The sequence below is a fragment of the Vespa crabro genome, chromosome 13, assembly GCF_910589235.1.
Source record: "Vespa crabro chromosome 13, iyVesCrab1.2, whole genome shotgun sequence".
Lineage (NCBI taxonomy): Eukaryota > Metazoa > Arthropoda > Insecta > Hymenoptera > Vespidae > Vespa > Vespa crabro.
Genome location: NC_060967.1, coordinates 5872095 through 5898726, shown reverse-complemented (window position 1 = coordinate 5898726; position 26632 = coordinate 5872095). Strand labels below are relative to the sequence as shown.

The 26632-nt window shown below is 30.8% G+C and overlaps 1 pseudogene; it reads left to right on the top strand.

The window, feature by feature from the left end:
* Window positions 1-1617: 1617 nt before the first annotated feature.
* LOC124428842 lies at window positions 1618-11898 on the top strand (annotated as a pseudogene).
* Window positions 11899-26632: the final 14734 nt, after the last annotated feature.

Sequence of the window (26632 nt, the reverse complement as noted above, 5' to 3'; positions counted from 1 at the left end):
CGCATCCAAGCATTCGTACTCACCAGTTAGACAACCGAGTCTTATCAATATCACTAGCTATTTCTCAGACGGAAATATCCAGCACAATCTACATCGTAACATACATCTTTCGGACACACATCATCTAGACATCCAAATTTTATTAAGCATTACAGGCTTTAGAAATAGCCAACACAAGTAATTGTACATAATCACACAAGAACATCAACAATTCTATCTCACTTCAACAAATATACTCTGATAATTGCAATCATTAAAATAATAACCTTCGTACGTCATTTATTTCAAAAAATCATTACCTATACATGGAACAGCATTGTCATCCATTCAGTATATATTTTTCCATTTTCTAACATCGCAGCGTGCATTGCGTCATCCACATAAACTATCAGTGTACCATCTCTCCTTTACATTCCATACTACTAACTCTATTACGTTTTCTAAATATCTTCTTCAAAATTTGGATATAGAATCATTTTGTGTATTGTCCATATGATTTTGGTTCACTATCATTTCTACTATCTGGTCTTCATCATATTCTATTTCTTCTTCGCCCAAATTGAAAATTTTCAATTTAAGATGAGCTCTCAATTTTATAACTTTAATGTGCAGTTTATTCTACTCCTTTACACTCATATCCACTAACACTGTTGCACCATACTCAAAATTAGATGCAATAATAGCTTTATAAGCTATGAATCTAGTATATCCTGATAATGGTTATGTGAGCAGTCCTGCTCTGTTGGACTACTCTGTTCAGAAAACTTTCTTTCCTAATTTTTTAACCTGTATTCGCAGTGGTCTTAAAAACTAAGTTTGTCATCAATCATTATACCAAGATACTTCATTACTTCCACTTTATCTAGCTCTATATATAAACAATTTTTCGTCTCATCTCATTCCTTACATTACTTATAGTTACGTATTAAATTTACCCTGTATTCATTTTTAATTAATTCATTCATTTTTAATTCATCCATTCTTCCACAATGCTTAAAGCCTCATTCACCTTTCTCTCCAATTCCGTACAGCTATCACCAGTTAACGTATATTAACGTGTCATCAGAGAATATTTTAATGCACAATCTTCTTATTGCAAAATATAACATCAACACACGATCTTCGTTATGCAGAATATTGACTATATCATTTATGTTCATATAATAAACAGCTGGAGTCATAATACTGACCATTGGAATAATTTTATTTAAATATACAAAAACCACAATGTTTTTGATTATAATTTAACAAAAATGCCTTCAAGGTATACTGCTCAGCAATTCTTATTACTCACTCCTCAATAAAACAGTCACAAGCTACCAAAAACAGTTTTAAAAAACCTGTTAAAACTGTTCACTACCCTTGATTTTTTAACACATTGCGTACGGATCACGAGATACCATGTTTTTATGTTTTTTCGACTGAATCAATGACTTAACACTTTACCGACCGATAGCCTATTAATCGGCTTTTTATCGCAAACCGACCGATAGCCTATTAATCGGCTTTTTATCGCAAACCGACCAATAGCATATTAATCCTTTGAGTGCTATGGGCACACATATGCTTCCAGTGAAAGTTATCGATATAGACTATAGACGCAAATACATGCTCGGCAGATTTTATCAGTATGGACTATAGATGCAAATAAGCGCCTGGCAAAAATAATCAGTGTATTATTTTCAAACTTATATGTTCGGCAATTGTTTCTATTGTCCAACATTCTGACGCTGTCTCCGACAATCAGAAACTTCATCACTTAGCAACGATGAAAAACATAATTTAGTTTTAGACGCCATTTCAGTTAGTTTCTGATATCTCATTTCATTTGTTACGTCGTACAGTTCTAACTGTTGCATTGGCATATTGTTATATTAAACTTATAGTGCACGTAATTTTCATATTGTTATTTACCCCTGTTTCATACTTTAAAAATGTGTTCCAGTTTTGAAGAAATTATTACAAGAAACGACAGCGATGACGACTTGAATGAAACGGCAGATTTAAGTGGAAATTATGATGCATTTAAGTAAAAGGAAATTTAAATCTAGAAGCTACGCCTTTAGATGCTTTTCAACTCTTCTTTTCAAAAGGGTTAGTTTCACATATTACTGAGGAGACGAACAATTATTATATATTTGTTATTGAAAACACTACAATTAAAACGTATTCTCGTATTAATACTTGAAAAGACACATCAATATGTGAGATGTACGGATTTTTGGCTATCACGATGTTAATGCCGCGGGTGAAGAATTGACTCTAAAAGAGTATTAGTCGACCGATCACGTGTTAAAAATTAATATTCTTCGAAGAACTATTGCGCGAGACAAATACATGATATTATTGCAAATGTTGCAATTTAATTATAATAATGTACAAATTGATGGTCCATTGATAAAAATATGACCTATAATAGATACTCTGAAGAACTCTTTCTCACAGTCATTTTATCCGTACAAAGATTTGTGCATTGACGAAAGCCTTATGTTATTCAAAGCTCGGTGTTACTTTAAAAAAGTTATTCCGTCCAAAATAAGTAAATTTGGTATCAAACAATTTATCTTGTGAGACTGCACAACAAACTATGTATTATATTATATAGTATATATCGGAAAAAATACAGATATTATAAGTAATTCTACAGCCATTGGGCAATCGACAGATGTTATGACACTTTTACATCCGTACCTTGAAATGGGCCATACATCGATAACAGATAATTGGTACACAAGCCCGCATTTATATAATGTACTTCATGAACATAAAACTAATGCGTTTGGGACAGTACAGAAAAACAGAAGAGATATGTTCCATATCGAGGGAAAATTGACAAGAAGGCAATTTGATTACAGATGTTCAGATAATTTATTGGCATTGAAGTGACGAGATAGAAATGATGTATGGATGTTATCAAGTGCTCACGAACCGAAAGTGATAGAATCTGGTCAAAGAAATTATGTTACATGATCGCCCAAGTTAAAACCAGAATGTGTTGCAAATTACAACATCAAAATGGGCTCTGTAGACCACGTTGACATGGTTCTAAGTACAATTCATGCAGAAAATATCTAAAGTGGTATAAGAAGTATTTTTTCCATTTAGTAGACATCTCATTATATAACTCGTATGTCCTGTATCAATGTATGACTGGTAAAAAAACTACAATATAAGGATTTTCATCTATCATTAATCAAACAAATTCTGCAAAAATACCTGCAAAATAGAAAACAAGTGGGCGGTGGCAAAAGAAGCATAGAAAACCTACCATTTCGTTTGACTGAGAGACATTTCCCTTCAAAAATTTTAAATGCAGAGAGAAAATCGACAAGAAGGAAATATGTTGTCTGTAGAAGACAGCAAAGAAGGATGGATACACCATATGAATGTAAAAAATACGACGTCGCATTATGTGTTGATACTTGTTTTGAGATTTATCATACGCAAATGAATTATTAATTTTCCTATTGTTTTTTCTTAAAAAATCAATGTATTAAATGTTAGTTTCTTAAAATATATATATATTTGAAGCCTTTCCATGATTATATAATTCTTCTTATGATTTGTTAAATTATCTGATTTTGAATATCCAAATACATTATAATTATCAAATTACTGGGATTTCAAATTCTAGCAGGTGAGTAAACAGTAAATTTTGAAAATAGGAATGTTTTCATACAATGCGGAATAGACAACGGAATAGTGGTTGGATTGTATACTATATTATAATGTGTCATACACCGTCGACGAGATCCATACTGCACGAAAAAGAATTTAGTCCCTAGCGATCGTCAGCGCCTGCCACGCGCCGTCCGTACGGACCGCATAGGCAACGAGTATTCAGCACTCAAAGTTATAAAATGTAATATAAAACGAAAACAGGTTAGCGAGACTGATAGATATGATGTAAACGAATCTTACATAAATACATCATTTCGTAAAATAAGGTGATTACGTTTACTTAATACATTGAAATCTGATGAAACTGAAGATGTTAATTTACAAAGCATCAATCCGAATGAAATCAGATGGACCTCTCAAAATTGTGGGCTCACCATTCATGATTTTACAAGACAACAAGAGGGAATTCAAACAGACATATCTGATTCTTAAATAATTTTGCAATTTTTCAAATTATTCGTATCTGGGGAATTGATAGCTTCCATTGTTGAAAAAAACAACTAATCATTGGAGACGAAGAAATAATAGTAATCCTGAACCTGGGACAAAGATAGACGAACTGTACTGTTTTATCGCTATTTGCTTACTAATATCTAGACAGAAGAAATTATCAATTGATGAATATCGGAGCAAAAATGAATTATTGCGAGGAGATATCTTTTGCAGAATAATGAGTAGAGATCGCTATAAAGTATTACTGAGAAAGTGTTACTGTGCTTTCGCGGAAGACAACAAAGTATGCTACAGGGGTGCCGTCACAAAAGAATTAAGCAGTATCGGTAATGTTTGACCTTCAGTAGAAAGGTGATGTCCTAATGAATATTGTTAAAGCGGTTATCAAGTACGACTATGTGGATTGGCTTGATCTTATTGTGACGGTGAATTTTTCCTCTTTGGCAAGCAAGATATTCTCTAGACCATTTGAATGCGTCCGTAAGGATCAGGTCAAATGTATTTTTCGCATAAATTTAGAGATGTGGTCGCTATGATGTGAATGATTATGAATGACTTTGAAAACTGTCTTGCGTAATGGTTCTGGTAAGAATGGTCTGATGAAACCTGAGAAAATGTCACAATAGATGTTCATTCCTGGTTCTAGTGTGAGTTTTCGTAGTTTCAATGAAGTTGTATCTCTGATCAGATTAGCTAGATCATTGTCGTTCAGTTGTGCGTGTAGGATTTCAAGAGATGTGAGAATGGATGGCATGTTTATAGTATTATTGCAGAATAGTATATCTGCGACCGTGTTATCATCTCTCTTCATATAGACTAATTGAGTGAAAAATTGTGAGATGAATTCGAGCTATAGTAGTTGACGTTCCGATGTTTGGTTCAGTTTTAGTTTGAAGACAAAAGTAAGTCTTTTGTTGTCCATTTTGATGACAAACTGACGGAAATCAAGCAAATGATGCAAAAATTTGACTGATGCTAAAATAGCAAAAAGTTCACGATCGTATGTGCTGCATTTCTGTTCTGTCTGGTTCAGATATCTGGAGAAAAACCATATGGGTTTCTAGGTATCATCTTCCAGCTGTTCTAGTTTACCTCCGATAGCAGTTGCGAATGCGTTGGTTGTGAGAGTCATCGGTACGTTAGAAAACGGAAAAGCGAGCAATGTGATTGTTGCGAAGTATTTTTGCATATTTCAACTGCCTTATTGGCTTCGGGAATCCATGCGATCTTGGATATATCATTTTTTATTGACACATTAAGGTAACTGTTGAGAGGCAAAATGATCTGAATTTCCTGAAGTATACAGTAATGATAGTTGATCGTGCCAAGAAATCTGCCAAGTTCAGCGATAGTTTTAGGTTTCTGATATCCTTTAATGCCATCGTTCGGACGTTGGCATGTTACCATGTTTATTAATGGTATAAGCCAGGAAATTTATTTCCGATTGGTTGAACAGGCAGTGTTTGAGATTCATAATAAGGTTGTCCTTTAAGCATTTAAAGTGTATGTGTTCCGGATATTAGTCTTCATCGTCTGAGAATACCAGAATGCCATCCACGTAGACGAAGACGAAGTCCAGGCCTCTTAAAAGAGCATCCATAAATTGTTGGAACAACTGGATGGGGTGTTTTAGACAAAAGGGCATACCTAAGTACTCAACCCAAGGTGTTATGATGCCAGTTATTCAATGTTATCTACGTGCATAGATAGTTATAGATATGCTTTTCGCAGTTGAATTTGCTGTAATGTTTTCTATCGTGTAAACACGGAAAGAGATCGTGAATGAGCGGAGAACTATATGTCAGGATCAGTAGCCCCATCGAGTTTACGATAGTCATCGCACATTCTCCAGGTTGTCTTTCTTTCGTATCACATGAATAGGATTGGCATACATTCTGCTGAAGTATCTAATGGTTCCGGAGTTCAGAAGTTCTCTGATTTGAGTTTTTGCCGCCGCTGCCTTTTCACCCGTTAGTTTACGTGCTCTTGCAGTAGGACTAGTGGACCATGAGTAATAATTTTGTGCACAAATGGACGTGCTTTTTAATTTAAGTATGTCTTGCTAATCGACCAACAGATTTCAACGAATTGTTTTATAAGTTCAGCATACTCAGTGGATAAATCTGAACTTATAGATGAGATGTCGTAATGCTGTGCTTCCATTGCATTACCTTCTGACAAGAGATGAGACACTGGATCCATCAATTGTTGGTATTTTAAATAAATCAACAAGTTGTAGTGAATTAAGAAATCAGTTCCGATGATTGCTATTTCCACGTCTGCGATGTTAAAAGACCATCAAAAATCTCTGCGGAGATTTAAATCAAGGTTGATGATTTTAGTGCCGTATATTTGTGATGAATTTGCAGCATAAAGTGTGAGTCGGTATTTCTATTTTTATGAAACTTTTTTGCAGATGTTATGAACACGACCGACCCAGAATCAATCTGGAATTTCTGTTTGGTAGTGTAGTCGGAGCTCTTTTGGTCTGGTGTTGCTATCTTTCACTGCTCTTACTGAAGACAGCGACGTTAGTTTCCCAGATTTGTTGTTGTCAGGTTGTCATTGAAGCGAATTTACAATGTAAATGGCAGCGTTTTGCTTCACTGCCAAAACTTTGGTGATATTAGGAAATTCCATTGTGAGTAGGTGTCGATGATCTTGGACTGCTGCGATTATGATGCGTCAGAGATTGTCGAGCCTGTAATTGTTGAATTTGTTGTTGCACTAGAATGAGTTGTGATATGAACTCATTGATCTCCATCACAAAAAATTTTTGAATTTCTATGAACTTTGATTCAATGTCATAAAGAGCCGATGATGCAAGATAACGTGTAAAGGTTGCCATACATAACCTGGTTATTCTGTTGATCTTAAGGCATCAGCACATAAAAACGGTCCGCAAACTCGACTATAGTATCAAGTGGAAGTTTACTTGTGGTAATCAGATAGGGTTTGATGTATGCTGGTAATCGTTCAAGCCAAAGTTGTTGCAATATGGTATCATCAGCGAAACCATCAGCCAATTCGCGTATTTTCGCAGCTGAGGTGTTCTATTTGGGAGCATTGACTCAGCTAAAAGTTTCTTTGTTTTTGTCTGAAATCAGATAGTCGTGAGATTACTGCGTTTCTGAGTTGTATCTTTACCTATAGCGGGCTCCTGTTGTATCTCAAATCAGAGTCTTAAGTACAGTCAGTTATTTTAATTTATCATCAACGAATCCAAAAGTAGTGAATTCAGCCTCAGCCATGATGAACCAGAGATCCGGTCGAATTTTGGTGAATGCCGCCAATTTATGTTTACTCATCGAATAACATTTGTAACGCAATATAATGTTATAGCCTGGTGATTGATTATAATTCTACAGGTTCTACACATCAGATGTATTTCCTGCTATTGTTCCTGTTATTGACGCTGTTGCGATGGGTGAAGCTGTCGCAGTGTTTCGTGGCGTCCATTGTCCGTTGTTATTTTGATTCCTTTGTTCAGAATGAGTTCCTTTGTGGTCTGTATCTTCTGTGTTAAACTTGCCGTTGTTGCTAATTCATGGAGATTGAATTCAGGTTCACGCTGAATCCTGTTGTATCACGTTTGAAATCAGCTCGATCGTATCTTGATCAAGGGCCTTAGAGACTGTCTGATATTTCAGTCTGTATTATACTGTTGGCTCTTAATAAGGAGTTCGATGTTTGTGATTCTTTTTCAAGTGTTCTGAACATGAGTCATGAATTCTATGATGAGGCAGTATGGCTGACACCGATACGTTTTTCCTTTTATAGGAACTCTTGATGCACAAAGATCACGCGGGGTCATCAATTGTGGTCAAATTATTGCTGACAGCCCACTATGTGGAAAGAAATTCGCACATTAAGTAACAATAGTGATAACAATAATGATCAAGTAACAAAAATAAGTTCATAAATTTAATTCAAATGACTCTGGAATGAAAACAGGAACTAATCGATTTGCTGTTCCGTTAGACTACTTCGAGCTATTCTTTTCCGAAGAATTGATATAATTAATTGTTGAAGAAACAAATCAGTTGAAAGAAAAATCGGACATAAAATAAACATTCTGTGTTCATTTATAAAACCTCATGAACAAGCAGCAACTCTAAGTGAGATTTATTGTTTTTTTGCAACTATGTTATTAATGTCGCGAGTTAAAAAATTGCATTACTTCGAATGTTAGACGAAAGATAAATTTTTGCGTATTAATATTTTCGGATACATAATAAATAGATATAGATAAATATTTCTCGTGCGAATGCTTTATTTCAGCGAAATTAGTGATAAGCTAATAAAAATATGAGAATTCTAAAGTAATCCCTGCCTTTCATTTCAAAATAATTTTAATCCATTTTGTAACATATGCATCGATTAAAGTTTATTATTATACAAAGACAGGTTATCGTTCAAACAATATATTCTGTCCAAACGGAATAGATTTGGCATCAAATCTTTTACATTCTGCAACTGTAATAATGGATACGTTTCAAATTTTATTGTATATGCAGGCAGGTATTCGGAGATAATAAAAATAACTGAAAAGTCTCTCGAAAAATCAGGTGAAATTGTAATTTCATTATTAGAACCATATATATGAAAAAAGCACACCTGTTTATTAATAATTGGTATATTAGCCTGACTTTGTTCGCTTATCTCCAGAATAATACAACAAACGTTCTGTAAAACAACATCGAAGAAAGGATATGATTATCATGAATGAAAAATTAAAGGCACGTGAAATATGTTTCGGTCTTTGCCTAATATGTTATCGCTCAAATGGCAAGGCAAACACAAAGTATAAATGCTGATCACTTTTCACTTCGCAGATTTTATAATCACAAAAAGATTAAATTACCGAATGAAGCAAGTTATCCGAAAAACAGTCTTGCATAATGGACTATACTGCAAATATGGGCACGGTAGATATTAGAATAGAAATAAAATAATAACTAACGTTGAATCCATCAAGAAAAGTACTAAATGGTACAAAAAATATTTTTTCCTTGATGTGACTGTTTGGAATGCATTTTGTTTGTACAAGATGAAAAAGTGACAATGCGTACATTTCACCTTCAATTACTAAAAGATATAGTCAAGAAGCATAAGACGTTAAACAATAATTATAGCAATCGTAATAAATCTACTGCCTATAAGTCATTATGATTAACAGATAAATATTACCCGTCATTCTATAAAATTATAAATAGCAAAAAAACGTTGCGAAACTCTGTAAGGGGCTCCAAAAATGATATAAGGAGAAGATCGCGGTACGAATGTGATGATTGTGACTCTACGTCGTTTATCATATGTAATTATACTATTAATTAATGAAGTATATTTCTTCTTATTAGTTTTTTGCGTATTTTTCAAACTTTTTACATAAAAATGCATAAATAAATTATGATTTATTCCTTTATAAATCTACTTCGATTTAATGCCATAGTATATAGCGTCATGCACAGTTTTCGGGCAGGTCCTTTGAAAACATGCTGTACAGAGATACAATCCCGCGGAAAGTCGTCTCGTAACTAAAAGTTTAAGAAATTACAGAACGAAGAAGAGATGAGGATTAATACCAGAAAGAAATATTGATATCATGAAACTTTCAAACTGAAAATTTGCACAATCCATGTTTGGAATCTGTACAAGTAAGCATAAATATTCCTAATTTCTCTCCACCTCCTTAGCGAATAGAACACGTATCAAAAAAATTGTGTTGTTCGGAAAGTAAATTCGTTTTTAACCCAACAGAGATATTAGTTGTATTTTTAAGCTACTAACTTCATGCTAAACTATATTGTTATTATATATTTTAACACCTAACATTTAAAGGAGTATTTGTAAACAATTCTGTTTAATTCTGTGCAGTTGTTTTTTCTTGGTGTCCTATTAAAAATGAAATATCAAAAGTTGCATTTTTGCATATTTTGCTTTTTTATTACCAAGAAGGTAAAAATGCTGTTCAAGCGAGGGAAAAGTTACGTGACATATATGGAGAAGATGTCTTAACGGGACCCCAGTACTCAAACTGAATTGAAAAACTTCGTCCGGCAATTTTGATATTGAAGATGCATCACGTTCTGGAAGGCCAATTGATGCTGATAAAAACTAAAAATAAAGGTACTGCAAACTGCCCAATAATAACACAAGACATCACTATGAAATTAAATCTGTTGTATTCGACCAACTACGTGAAACGACTTGATTTTGTTTCAAAGATCGATATATGGGTTCAATATATTCTTATAGAAAGAGATTGCTCCGTCGGATTATAATTTGCTTCTCAAGCGTCAAAAAAATGTTCCATTTCTAAAGCTAAATCACAACTGGAGCCGAAAAATCATGGAGCAGAAGAGATGAGCTCGCTCAAAGTACTTCGAAAACCGATATTTATCAATAAAAGAGATACTATCTATTGGGAGGAATTATAAGGGAATTGTTTTTTTTAACTTCTACCAGATAATTATTTCGGAAATGTTTTGTCACCAATAATTCGTTTTCAATCTCGGCAATTTATGCCCTGCCAAGATTAACATTATGCTAAGGACTCCTCTTCGAATTGAAGAAATAGTTAACAACATAAAGATGTTATACAAAAGGCCGCGTGAAGAACAACTACATAAAATGATTCATCCAAAAGAATCCTGAATTATTCTGAAAATATTTTCTAAACTAAAACAAAGATGACAAGACAAAGCTAAGTGATAGAAAAATAAGACAAGAATAAACAAAAGATAATTAAACAAATTAATCAAAGAAATGAACATAAACATACAAAATATCTAGAATAACAATATAAAAATAACAAAAGATACTCTTTAAATATCACTGAAATCACTTCCACCAGTAACACAAGCAATAAGACACAAAATTCTTTTTGCAAAACAGTCAAAATATGTAAAAGATCAATAATACCAATACCGGACATACGAGAACTCGATGGCTCATGGCCAAAAATACAAAAGACCAAATAGAAACATTCACTGATCACATAGAAACAACACTTCACAAGGCATAAATTTATCTCAATAGTCAATAATATTTATAGAAATACATCCAATACTTCGAAGGCTCGAAATATATATCCTGAAGACTAAGTAAAAAATTAAACAACATGAATTATATTAAATATATGATCATATAAATAGAGACGATGACTCAATGGACACATTGTCCACATGCTACTTTTCATACATAAACAATTTACATAATATCTATTACTGATAAATTGTAAAGAATATGTAATATAAAAAAAATATTCTATACGTTGCTTCGAATTACAAAGAGACTGCCTAACAAATCGCCAAAGAAGTGTAAACAATTGTAAGAAATATGCGTTATATTCTGCAAAGGAGCAAACATATTAAATACAAATAATTAAAGTAATAATCTCCCTTAATTGGGAAGCATAAAGCCGAAATTGAAGTTTGTACATGATCACGTTCACTGGATGAAAAAGTGGAGAAATGTAATATTTTAAATTGACAAAATAAAATCTTAAGCTTGGCTAATAAAAACAGGCATGCATAATATAAGAAAACAAGGAAAAAAGGTAATGAAAAATCCTAAAACAAAATTACTAATAGTCATGCTCGCCAATAACTTATTGGAAAAATTATGATCAGTAACTTATGTCGCTTCGAAACTTTCATTGCCACCATAATGTAGGATTAGGAAAATATTCATTTATATGTAAGTATCGAAAGAATACTAGAAATAATACTTTAACTACTATATTATATAAATTATGTAATATATTATTATATATATATATATTGTAATTTGTATCATATATATGGTTATTTTGTACTCACTTTAATATTTTGTATCATATATTGTAAATTTAAATATTATAAAACTTCTAAGGTAAATTAAATCAGAACAGAATAATTCAGTTTTGCCGAGTATCGAATGTCAAGCAAATGAACAAGAGTAAGTTTGTATTTCACGAGAGATAATAAACAAATAGCATTTGTAGTTTTCCAAATACTTTGGCCTAAACCCAACTACAATAACAAATACTAAAGCGACTTGAATTTGTTCACTTACTACTTAAGAAGTTCTATGGTTCAGTGGTTCCAAAATACTCATTTGCGATGTAGATCGAAATTGACTTGAGACGCAATGATTATCTGAAAAAGATTACAAATCAAATTTATATGTTTTATATAAAGTAGGTATTCCTTTTTTAATAGGTATTCCTTTTTTAAACATATGTAATGACATTATATTTTGACTTCGGCAATAATTTTTTCTTTTTTTCCCGTAAAACAACAGACATTTTACAATAAAATAAAAAATACGTGAAAATATCTTCATTTTTGAAAGAAATATGTTAATTTTAACGGATAACAAATACGATTAAAATCCTACAGTTTTCTGAACATTTTTGGACGGTATACGGAAAATTTATAAGGTATTAGAAGGATTAAACAATAACGCGATATCTCCGACTGGGGTATTAATCCGTATCTTTACAATTTCCGTTTCTTGATAAATCGATATATTCGTTAAAGAATAGATTTATTATCAGTGTTATTTTGCAATCCAGTGAAAAGTTAATTATCTCCACTAGTATTAAATTTATTATAATAAAAATTTATTATATAAAAATATTTACTTAATAATATTATTCTACAAAAGAAGTGTATTAGTGTCTTGATCATCTTAGGTGATGCACTAACTCTTTTACGCAATAATTATTCATTAAATAAGAGGCGGACAATAAATTGAATTCGCTAATATCTATTGTTTGTTTTATATGTAAATACAGATAACCGAAGTAACAGTATAACACAAATAATCCATTCTATAAAAATGACAATATATAAATTCCGTTACACGAGACTCAGATCTAATAGAACAGATGAAGTTAATTTCCGAAATTTTTCTTACATTGATTAAAATTTTTTTTATATCATATAGAAAGCCACTGACGTGACTAATAAGAATAATTTCTATTTCATCTATGTAATCCAAATAAGTTAACATACAAAAGAAATTTTAATGTCATGCACATAAATATAAATATTTTCAATAATTTCTATTTGGTCTTTTGTATTTTCGGCCATGAGCCGTCGAGTTTTCGTATGTCCGGTATTGGTATTATTGATCTTTTACATATTTTGACTGTTTTGCAAAAAGAATTTTGTGTCTTATTGCTTGTGTTACTGGTGAAAGTGATTTCAGGGATCTTTAAAGAGTATCTTCTGTGATTGTTATATAGTTATTCTGGATATGTTGTATGTTTATGTATACTTCTTTGATTAATTTGTTTAATTGTCTTTTGTTTCTTCTTGTCTTATTCAATATTTCATATAAATATTTTCAACAAAATAAAATAAAATAAGTGAAAAGATAAAAATCTAACAATTTCAATACCGTGTTATATCGTTATAAGGGAGTTACCTGTAAAGTTTATGTGACTATAAAAAAGAAGTTAAATAAAACTTTATACGAACAAACATTGACTCTAAGATTGTTTTTCGCGCAATCTATTCAAATACACATATTCCTCAAAATTAATTGAAATCGCAAACCGTAAACAAATTTAAATAAACATAAAAACTCAGCTTCACAATTCTTCTTTTACTTTATTGAAACAAGAATCGGCTTATTCATGGTTGCATGGACAACTGCACAATAAGATCTGATATAAAACGAAAGCAATATTACTAGTATCATTATTATAATAAAGAAAACTCCTTGAATGTATATGTATATTAAGTAAATAAAAAGAGGTTACTTGAATTTTTATTAATAAAAAATAATTGAAATAAAAAAGAACATCATGAAATAAAAAGGAATTAATAATTTTGGTTTATTTAATAATGATAATTATCCTAAAATAAAATAAAATAAAATTTTCCATTATATAATCAACAAGAAAATAATATTACTTATGTACTTCTATTTGTATTGTATTTGTATTGTACCTTGATCACATTACTGGATAGTGAGAGGGAAGTCACCTTCCCTGTTTACCATGCAAAAACAAAACAACTTTCCTAAAAAATACCAAGCAAAATAGAACAATAGAAAGTTCGTCCTTAATGTATGTTCTTTTATTAGAATATACTTGAAAATTTTAAAACCACGCATTTAACTTAACTTCGACTACATACGAAGAGCAGTAAAAAATAAACCTACGTTTCCAGTGTACCGTGTATGGAGCTTCGTCGATTCGTAGAATATCATGTATTATAAAATGAAAGTGTTTTACTAATATAAATCAAATATATATATATATATATATATATATATATATATATATGATATTTTTTGAAACCCTAACTGGATGATACGAACTGACTAATTCGGATCAGTCAATCTTTGTTAATACGAACTTTATTGACAAAAACACTATAACTAGGATGTAACAACTTGGAAATTATAATTCTTTTCTCATAATCTAGCCTACTTAAGACATTACCCGTTAAAAGATAAATCACGCTCTCCTTGACTACCAATCGGATTACCTCACATATCCATACATACACACGACTAATTAATTCCAGAATATTTCATCGCTTCGTTCAACTGTCGATCGTTACATTTCTCACACACACACACATGACTAACTAGTTCTCGACCTTCCCATTTCATACTTATATATATATATACATACACACGAATAAGTAAAATCAGGGTTTAGAGCGAATGATTGAAACAATTGATCTCACAAAATAATTTGAAGAGTATATATATGTATACATATATATATATACATATGTATACATACATACATACATACATATATATATATATATATATAATAATGTTACTAACGGTCCGTTCGACAACACAAAATCTTACAGAATGTTCTCTTTTTGCTTTTCAAGTTTTTTCAATCGTAACTGTTTTTTAAAACTTTTTTTCAATCGTAACATTCAGTCACCTGAATGTCTGAATGTGTATACTACGCGCTTCGCAATAACAATCCTGATATATGTATACCTGTATATATACGATGTAGAGAAAAGTCGAATATAATACATAATATATAATACAATCAATTGAATAAATAACCTAAAAATGATTGCACTAATCACTATTATAACCCTAACAAAGAATACACACTACGAAAATAAGAGCTGAAAATCCTAAAACAAGTACAACGCAATAAGCTCTACGAGGGACATGTCTAGATTACAATTTTATTTTCACAAATATATCTCAAATGCATTACTTATTCGACTTGCAAATGCTATACTATAGAAATCACATGTTTAACTATCAATTAGTACATTGGAAGCATCTGTAATTTAAAAGAAATAAAGTTGATTTACTTGTAATTAGCAGAACGACGAACTTCTTGGCAAACTGTGCCAGCACGCGCAATCTTAAATGGTCTTGATAATAATAGCAGTAGACGATGTCTGTGGGTTTATCGTTGACAATCCACTATGTAAAGAGAAACTTTGCACATCAAGTAACAATTGTGATATTTATTTAGCTTTGTTCGGTGTGCAGCAGGTATAATTAGACTGAGTTCCAGCAGTTATGATGGTGGTCTCTAGAAGAGCCGAAGAAAGAACAATGATTTTCTTTGTGTTTCCAGCGTCTTTTCGTCACTTTTGTTTATTGGTTCCCCGCGTGTGCGTTAGGTGGCGCCGAGACATGTTAGTTATGTGCCTTGCCGAAAGAGGCGTAACAAATCCCACATATATAGCACCTTCCTGTGAACATTTCGTACAATAGACCAGGACCGAATTAATATTTTTCAAATCATATACCTTTCCATCATATCTATTTGACTCCTTTATTCAGTCCACGAAAGGAATAGTACATCCTATAAATTTTATAATAGTTTTAAAAGATATCAAAATTATATAGCTTTTTATCCGTATACATTTTTAGCTATGAAAGTGATTATATGTCAATTTATCTAAAAGTTGTGAATACATTCCTAAAGCAATCATCCTCATCGCGTACATTTGCTACAACAGATGAATACATAAGAGCGAAAAATAAATCGAATTATAAATAAATTTATCTGCGTAATAAATTTCAATCTTTCTTATAAATATTTTGAAGAAATAATATTTATCTGTATCTATTCATTTTCATTTAAAAACGTCTATTAATATAGAATTTATAATTGAAATGAAATATTACGAATCGATACAAGTCGGAAATCTTACGAAATGTTCGGACGATTTCTAAGTAGAAGAAAGTGAAGCGACAAATTTGTGGCAAAGTAATAATTTTAAATAAGTTAAAAAAATAATCGGACAATGAAGGCTATTATATAAATCTTTCATTATATATATTTATCTCGAAGTTTATTGTTGTACTCTTTTGAAAGAAATTAAATCCTCTAAAATCCAATTTTTTTTCGTTTCTACAAACAAAATTATATATTGTATGAAAGTTATATAATATTATTTCTACTAGTACAATTATACTATATACTAATTGTAAGTATTACTTACATTTACGTTTTCATATTACATATAAAAAAACTAAACAACAGAAAAAAAGAAAACTGGTAGTGCATCTATCACATAATGAAAGTGAAACTTCTTTAGTTAATTTAATTTTATTTAATATAGTTTTTCAATTTTAATCTTCCTTGTTATTCCCGTGTTCAGTTGCTCTATCAGCAAGTTTTAAAGGTAAGAAGATAGAACAACAGTAAGAGAGAGAGAGATAGAGAGAGAGAGGGATTTTAAATAGTTATAAATTATATTAAATAAAAATATTGAAAGTAACATTTATATAAAAATATTGTATTATTCTAATTCTATATGATGTGATAAACAGACAGGCATCGGGATTGGAGGAATGATAATAAGAATTTGAAAAACAAAGGATGAATCAGGAAGATACTAGTACGAAATGAGAAACAGAGAGAATGAGGAAGGTAAAGGAGCGAAAGCTTCATCCGATCTTTTACGCTTAAGATAAACAATAGCTCGCAACTTATGCTCTGTTTCACTTTCTATCTCTCTCTCTCTCTATTGCTACTTCTGTATACCTACTTCTTTTTATATTCTATCTCACTCTCTCTCCCTCTCTTCCTATTTCTGTATATTTCTTTCTTCTTTTATTCTATTTCATTCTCGATAGTAACTATATTTAATTCGTATACATCAGCTATGCTTTCAAAAACACAAACAATCTTAACATTATTGCTACGTGCTATAACATCACTCTTTTTATTTCACACGTTGTAAAATAAATAACTAATAACCTTACAGAATATTTTTATTTATTTAATCAAACCTATGTCTTCCGTAAACCTATAATATATATAAGAATATTTCCTTTTTCATTAAAAAAAAGCATTTTCAATAAAATAAACACTTTTTTTTTTTTTTAACTTTTGAATCTTATTCTTTCAAATCAAGTACCGTTTTGTAATTGAATGTAATATGTGGTCGTTTTAATTTAACTTAGCGATGATGAAAAACAATTTTATATAAATTAGTTGATTCCTGGACATATTTAATAAAATTAACACTAAGACTTTCTCATCTTTTGATTTCCAGTTATTCTGATTATCTTGTGTCAGAAAATTTATTCCATTTATATACAACCACAATTTGTTGCAAATGAGTACGCTTTTTATCTGCAGCTTCCAGATTTATAATTTGTATCGCTCAAAGCTTTTTAACTTGATGCGTTGAAGCATAGTAGCCATGTTCTTTTTACTCTTTTTATTCCACAATGTAAAATATATTCTTATGCGTTTTTATGCGTTTCCTTTCTCTATTTTAATTCTACTGCACATTTGGGCTCATAATCTATTAGTTTACGACGAAGAAAATGATTGTATGTGATCGAATAACAATTAAAAACTTGTAAGTAATGCGAAAAAATTACGTAACTTATTGTGATATCGTTGCCAAAATCATCAACTCACAAAATCGTGATAATAATATTAGGATGCCTATGACATATGAATATTATAAAGAATGCTATGATAGACTCATCTTAAATTGATTTGCAACAAAAAAGAAACTACAGTTGGTTGCCACGTGTTCGTATTAGTCAAGTCATTAGAATCTTGTTTGTCACTGTAGGAACGAATTATTTTTAGATTCTTGATAATAGGTAAATATAACAAATTTTTAAAATAGGCGAATATAAATATATTAAAGAATTAAACAAAGTTATATATATATATATACGTAAAGGAAGAATACTTTCTCCAGGTAGATTTGTCACGCGTCTCATGGCCCGCCCTTCCTTTGTTTTTGTTATCTACAAATTCTTTTGTTACCTACAAAGCGAGCCGTTAAGATTTGGGGAGAGAAACTGGGAGTAAGAAATAGAACGTAGACGAGAGAAGTAGTACGAGAGTAAAATATAAAATTTAATAGAGTGAACTATAAACGTGAATTGTCGTTTCTTTGTTCACAGAGAAACATATTTTCGTTTGTCACTTCACCCTAATTAAAACGAGTTAAAATAAAAAAATTAAGATATTATAAAACGACAATTCTTTGTTTATAATGGAAAGAAAACTAGAGTTTGCATTTAAATGTGTGGCATCACCAAGCGACAGAAAAACAAACGTGATTGCTATAACCTCTATCACAACTGAGGATAAAGAAAAATACATATTGCCGGAAAACAAGAAATTCGTAAGTAATCACAGCGAACTAATAAAAACGGAAAGTTATAAGAGAATGAAAAAAAGCCTCAATCAAAGAGGCCAGGAGAAAAAAATATTGATTAAATGCATACAGGAAATGGAAAGTACGTATTTCGACGAAAATGGAAATGTAATATTCAATGATTTATACTTAGACGAAGTAGTAGAAACAGACACAGTAGAACTCACACACAAAAAAGAACACCAAATAATTTAAAAGATATATCGGACCAATTTATGATCGAAAAATTTGTATGCAAACATTCAAATGCAGAACAATGGTTGGAGACATTTGAAAGAGAGTGTCAAAGATTCAAAATTAATAGAGATAACACAAAAATCGAAATCCTAAGAGTATTCCTTAATAAGGCATGTTTAGACTGGCACTCAGCAACATTAACAGCGTTAACAATGGAGGCTAGTTGGAACGAATGGAAACAAAAGTTCTTGAAATTATTTGCAGACAAGGGATGGAATACAAGTATATACGCTACATCCTACAGATATAAGGAAGGTTCACTGATGGAGTACGCTATGAAGAAAGAAAAACTACTACTCGATATGGACAACAATATAGGTACGAAGACCCTGATAATTTTAAAAAAAAGAAAGAGGTAAGACAAGATAACAACAAGAAATTTGAAGAAAAAAGACCATGTAAGAACTGTGAAAAACTAAACAAAGGTATTAGATATCACTCAGAGGACGCCTGTTGGTTTAGAAAAGAAACCGGAATAAACAAAAGCAACTCGATGCTAGAAGTAGACCTATGCAAGGAACAAAAAAACGAATAACCACACCATTGATCAAAGTAAAGATGATATTAGAAGAGAAGTTAGAAGTAAACGGAACATATGACCCAGGTTCCCAAGTCTCTCTAATAAATCCGAGACTAGTTAAAAGAAAAAAAAAAAAAAGAAAAAGAGATAAAAGATAAAAATAAAATATTTTTAGAAACGGTCAATGGTGTGACACAAACAAAAGGTTTAGTAACCATTAAAATAAAAATTTTCGATAAAGAAGAATACGTTGACGTATTTATCGTAAAAAGAAATGACTTTGAAGATTTTATTATTGGGTTGGATATGATAAAGAAATTCAAACTAATCCAAGATGAAAATCTACAAATATCTCGAAAGAGAGAAACACAGACAAAAGAAAATATAAGTACATTGGATACAAAGAAAGAAATAAAAGAAGTTAAAATAAACTTTAACGAACATGTGAATGAGGACGAATTTAAATCAGATCTGAATCACTTGGATAATACAAAAAAAAACAAAGATAAAAAAACTAATAGAAAAATATAATTTTATATTTGCAAAAAACAAATATGATGTAGACACCGTTTCGGACTACGAAGCGCGAATAGACTTACTGGTTGATAAATACTGCAGTAATAGACCATATAGGTGCATTATAGAAGATAAAAAAGAGATAGAAAATCAAGTAGCAAAACTATTAGAAAATAAATTGATCGAAGAATCTTATAGTCCGTTTGCAGCACCAGTAACTCTGGCATTCAAGAAAGATGAGAACAAACGATCACGATTGTGTATAGAATTAAAGAAGATAGTTACACCACAAGCTCAACCATTTCCATTAATAGAAGATTTAATATTAAAAGCAAGAAACTGTAAATACTTCACCACATTAGATATAAATTCCGCTTTCTGGTCAATTCCATTACGTATTGAAGATAGACAAAAAACCGGATTCGTTACACAAGAGGGACACTTCCAATGGACATGTCTACCGTGCGGACTAAAAACATCACCAGCCATTTTCCAGAGAATATTATCGAATATTCTAAGAAAGCACAAACTGAAAGATTTTTCAGAGAATTACATAGACGACATATTAATTTTTTCAGTATCATTTGAAGAACACATAGAACACATAGAACACATAGATAGAGTAATGAAGGCAATAGTAAACGAAGGTTTCAGACTAAAATTTAAAAAATGTACATTTGCAACAGAATCAGTGAAATATCTCGGACACATAATAGAGCACAATACAGTAAGACCAGTAAAGGATAATCTAATTTCAATACGAAATTTTCCTACTCCAAAAACTCAAAAGAATATTAGACAGTTTCTTGGAAAAACAAATGTTTATCACGAATACATACCGAAAAGCTCAATACTACTAGACCCATTACATAGACTGTTAAGGATATATGAAAAGTTCATATGGTCTGAAGAGTGTGAGAAATCCTTCAAAGGTATAAAAAATTTACTATGCTCTCAACCAGTGTTGCAAATATTTGACAGGAATTTACCAATAAGGATTTACACGGATGCATCACTGGAAGGCATTGGTGCGATATTTAAGCAAGTACAGAGTGATGGTAAAGAAAAGCCAGTAGCATACTTTTCGAAAAAGTTAAATGATTCACAAAAGAGAAAAAAGGCAATTTACTTAGAATGCCTGGCAATCAAGGAAGCGGTAAAATATTGGCAACATTGGTTGATCGGAAGAAAATTCACGATATTCACAGACCATAAACCATTAGAAGGTATGAACATAAAAGCTAGAACAGATGAAGAACTTGGAGAATTAACATATTATTTATCTCAATATGACTTTCAAATAAAATATATTCCGGGAAAAGATAACGCTGAAGCAGATAGTCTAAGCAGAAATCCAGTACTGGAATCATCCGAAAATACGGAAGAAATACTAAGAATAATCAACCTAATAAAAATAAAAGAAATAAAAACAGATCAAAAAGAAAATATAACATTGCAAAAGACCAAATCAAAACTAATAGAAAAAGACGGGATATTCTATAAAAAAAATTAGAAACAAAGAAAAAATAATCTTATCTACAGAACTAAGCATAAAATTAATTAAAGAAACACATTCTGAATGGTGTCATATAGGCATCAAACAAATGATAAGCAGGATATCTCCTTATTACACAGCTAAAGGAATAACGGCAAATATAAAACAAGTTTGCCAATACTGCGAAATATGCATTAAGAACAAATCCAGGGGGCAAGGAAAATATGGACGGATGTCACAACTAGGACCGGCAACGAAACCGTTCGAAATCATATCAATAGATACCATCGGAGGATTCGGAGGACAAAGATCAACAAAAAGATACCTTCATCTACTGGTGGATCATTTTACAAGATACGCGTTCATGAGAACATCAAAAACCCAGAGTGCAACGGATTTCATCAAGCTGATAAGTGGAATACTAGAAACCGACAAAATAGGAGTGATACTCGCAGATCAATACCCGGGAATAAACTCAAAAGAATTTAGGGAATTTCTCATAAAAAAGGATACGAAACTGATTTTTACGGCTGTCAATTCGCCCTTTTCCAACGGTCTGAACGAGAGACTGAATCAGACATTAGTAAACAAAATAAGATGCAGAATAAACGAGAAAGGAAAAAAAAGAGCTTGGACAACGATTGCTAGAGAATGTTTGGATAAATACAATGAAACAGAACATACAGTAACCGGCTTCACGCCTAAATATTTGTTAGATGGCACAATCACCAGCATTCTACCCGAAGAGATAAAAAAAAGAAAAAATGATAAAGAAAATTGGATAAGAGATAAAGAACTAGCCCTAGAAAGAACAAAAAGATCACATGAATATAGCAAAAGAATATTTAACAAGAATAGAAAGAATCACCAATTTAACACAGGAGATTTGGTATATATAGAAGATGGCAATAGATTGAATAGAAAGAAATTAGACGAATTGAGAATTGGCCCTTTCCAAATAATAAAAAAAATTTCAGAGTCTATATACGAAATAAAAACAGGGAAACGAAAACAGGAAACCGGATTCTTCCACATAACAAAATTACTTCCAATATCAGAAGATGGAGAAGAGGACTAAAAATTGTAGACACTTTATCCGGATGGGAGAGATGTAAAGAAAGTATACTTTCTTCAGATAGATTTACGTCTCATAGCCCGGCCTTCCTTTGTTTTTGTTATCTACAAATTCTTTTGTTACCTACAAATCGAGCCGTTAAGATTTGGGGAGAAAAACTGGCAGTAAGAAATAGAACGTAGACGAGAGAAGTAGTACGAGAGTAAAATATAAAATTTAACAGAGTGAACAATAAACGTGGATTGTCGTTTCTTTGTTCACAGAGAAACATATTTTCGTTTGTCACTTCACCCTAATTAAAACGAGTTAAAATAAAAAAATTAAGATATTATATATATATATTTATATATGTATATATAATTATCTCCTTGTAATAAACTCTAAGCCTAAAGTACAAATAAATGAATAAATAAAATAAGATAAAATAAATATTATTCTTTTAATATAAATATTTGAAATAAAAAAATTTAATATTTGAGGTGATCTGGAATTACTCCATGACGAGGCAGATGGTGTAGAATGATATAAAATATTCAGTACTTAATGATATAATTTCCAACACTGTCAATTCATTTCCATTTCCTTTTATAGCTCCACTTGCATTTGGTATTATTTCTTTTCTATATTTTTAAATGTGAAAAACTAATATTTAACCTTACATCAATTTATTATCATTGTTCTATATAGATTCTAAAAACATCTAAGAATTCGAAGAAACGTTCACAGTTATTTGAAGGATATTGTAATTTTCCTCATTATGTAGGTGAATCAGATGGAAAACTCATAGCAATAAAAGCTTCTCCAAGTACTACCAGCTACTACTATAATTACTAAGAATTCTATAGCGTAGAACTAATGTCATTTCTTGACGTAAATCATGTGTAAATCTTGACGTAATCTAATGAAAAAGTTTCTAATAGAAATGTATCCAAGAATAGCACTTTATTGGATACTTTATTAAATAATTCACTAAATTTTCCTGCTGCAGAACATTTATCCGAACATACGAAATCTTCACTCCAAGTCATTGTTGCTGATGATGTGTTTACCATGAAAACTTATCTATTATTATACTTTTTTTTGTATAATAACCTGTTGCGAATTGTGTACTTAATTATCGTTTCTTGAGAGCTAGACAAATTGTAGAAAACGTATTTGATATTATTAATCTATATAGTATATCAAGAAAACCACTAAAACTTTTTACAAAAAAACCACTTTTAGTGTTAGCATTATGCGTATAACACAGTTCTCTTCTCACAAAAGAAAATAAATTGTATGCAATACCAAATACTTTTGATAGAGATGAGGAGCATGGGGAATGGAGAATTTTTGAAATGACAAAATCGTACTTAATAGAATTACAGCAAGAACAAGCATATAAATATACAGAAATTTCTGAAGTTTTACAAAACAAATTTACTAACTATTTTGTTTCCCCACATGTAGAAATATATTAAATATAATGTATATCAATATATGATATAACAAGATAAATACATATAAAAATATTGAATAAACTTTATAAATGTTGTACATATAAATAAAAATTCTTATATTATTATGTATGCTTATATACTCATTATTATATTATATTATGCATATATTCTCACATATGTTTATGTATGCTTTACTTACCAAATTGTTAGAGTTCTTTCATCTGAGTCTTTTTCATGAATAAACATTACGGCATAGAAATAATTTCGATTATTCGAATATATATCATCTATCGTATTATCGCTATAATTTACTTATATTTTTCTCAATTCCTGGTAGAAATGTGTATGCATAAATTGTGTAATTACATTTTCACTGATATTAAATTCACTCGAAAGATTATTTAAGACATTCCATTTTTGTATTTTACTCCGATAATTGTTGCTTTTTATATTACAAAATTCGGAAAGATTTATCTATTACGAAATCAATCTAAGTATCCCTTCCTTCGCTCAACATTTTTTTTTCCATTATCTTTAGCGCACGAGTTCTCACAAAATATTCGGGACATCGTTATAAATAACTATGCGAAAGAAGAAAAAAGTGTTTACACTACACGTTGTTTCGCCATCTGGAAGCAATTACAGCAATCAGTTCAACTTATCAGTTATTATTTCAGATGTGTTAACACACGTTTACACATATTTTGTTACACATGTCACAAAAGTTTCTCTTGCAGGAAATGTTGCAAGTTACTTGCTAGTGCGTCCGCGACATATCCGTTGCCGTATCAAAGATAGAAAAAAGGGAAAAAATCTAAAAGTAGTGGTTTAGTAATACAGGAAAGTATAATAGCAGTATTAGTAGAAATTGTGTTAGGTTTAGATTAGATTAGAAATACGACGACATATCATAATACATAATTAATGTAACATGACACAAGTGACGTAATAGAATAGGAGTTTTATGTGTTGCACCTATCAACATGCTTTCTAAGGTTTCTAATTTCACCATATAAATTTTGTTAAATTTTGTTATGGAGATAAGATTTTATTCTTGCAAAATTTAAGCTCTTCATAAAGTCAAATAGAATAAACACTGCTTCTACTTCATATATTACATTATATTATATTATATATATGTATATATACAAGTATATACGAATAGTGAATTTAATACAACATCGATCGATCACAATGATAAACACAAAATCATTAATCAGATAGTGTAAAAGCGAGAAAAGTATTAATATTATGAAAATAATGCTAGAAAATAGAAGACAAAAGATTGCGCAAAAAATCGCGCATTCCGTTATCGACTGATATATTGGAAGAGGATGTACGTTAGAAAAAACGACAAAACAACGTGTAAACTAGTTATAACGTCCAAGATGGCAAAGGAACCACTAATACGGAACTGAAATAACTTATGTAATTCAATTACATCACATTACTGCGGATACAACGCGAGTCAATGCAAAATATTATTATTATATTTATTCAGTTAAAAACAATAAAAAAATATAATATAAATATGTGAAAGTATCAAATGTAATTAATTGGAATTTTAAAATTAAACAAAAATTTTCTTTCCTAATTAAATTTTAATATAAATATAGAAATATAAAATAGACCCACACATGAGTAGATCCGTGTGCAGAACATCCGTAAGCTTTCTATATTACGCGCGAAATAATGAATAATTAATAAATCCAATAATTGGAATGATTTATCTATTCACGTATTTCTCTATTTATCCACATCTTTAATACGTTTCTACATGTATTTGGGGAAGAATAATACTTTGTCGAATTTTTATTTATAAATATTGAATAATAGGTCATTTACAATTATAATAATGTGTATCATAATTTGTTAATAATTAGATGGGAAATGTTTGACCTTCGAAAAGGAGAGAATATATAACACAAACAACCACACACACATATACAAATATCTAAACGTGAAAGGTGCAAAATTAATACATTCGTCGTAACAACTTTGAGAATAGAAAATATTTATATGGAAAATAATTATATGCGGACGAATGAATATTTCCCATACATATTTTGTCTTTACGTTTAGGAGCTTTATTTGTACAGGTATCAAATTGAATTGATTAATTTTCTCATTTAGTTTGGCCTGACAAGGTATCCGTTTAGACAGTTTTTAAATTCCTATATCATATTTTTAATGTTTCGATATTTTAATATAATAGATCGAAGAATTACAAGGTTTGTGAGATCCATTGCACAGATGACATAATTCGCACGAGCAACGATCCAATTAATTTCTTTGAATTTACGATGAATTAATCAGTTTGTATAACTTTGCGATACAGGTTGCAACCAAGTCTTGTCGTCTTGTTAATTGTAGGTAATTAGAATATTTTTTCAATTATACACATATTTTATATATTAATCAATTATTAAATAGACGACTTTCGCGCGTTAATGTTGACAAGACATGGCATCGTTTCGTATAGCAAATATCTGCGAAAATAAAATCGGCGTTTACTGGTGTTTCTATTTTCTACAAATGCAAACCTGGTGAAATAGTGGCGCTGTTGTCAATAAACGTCTAAGG